Source organism: Arachis duranensis, chromosome 1, assembly GCF_000817695.3.
Source record: "Arachis duranensis cultivar V14167 chromosome 1, aradu.V14167.gnm2.J7QH, whole genome shotgun sequence".
Lineage (NCBI taxonomy): Eukaryota > Viridiplantae > Streptophyta > Magnoliopsida > Fabales > Fabaceae > Arachis > Arachis duranensis.
The window spans coordinates 30,080,992-30,081,199 of record NC_029772.3 but is presented as its reverse complement, the minus strand read 5'-3'; positions in this window follow the sequence as shown (position 1 = coordinate 30,081,199).

Sequence of the window (208 nt, the reverse complement as noted above, 5' to 3'; positions counted from 1 at the left end):
AATTTAAAAATTAAATCTTTTTCAAACATATCTTATCATATCTTTTTCAAAATTTTATCTTTTTCAAAAATTTAATTTCAAAATATCTTATCTAACTTCTTATCTTCTTATCTTTTCAAATTTGATTTTAATATCTCTTTCAACAAACTATTTGACTTTTTGTTTGTTTCTTATCTTTTTCAAAACCACCTAACTACTTTTCCCTCTC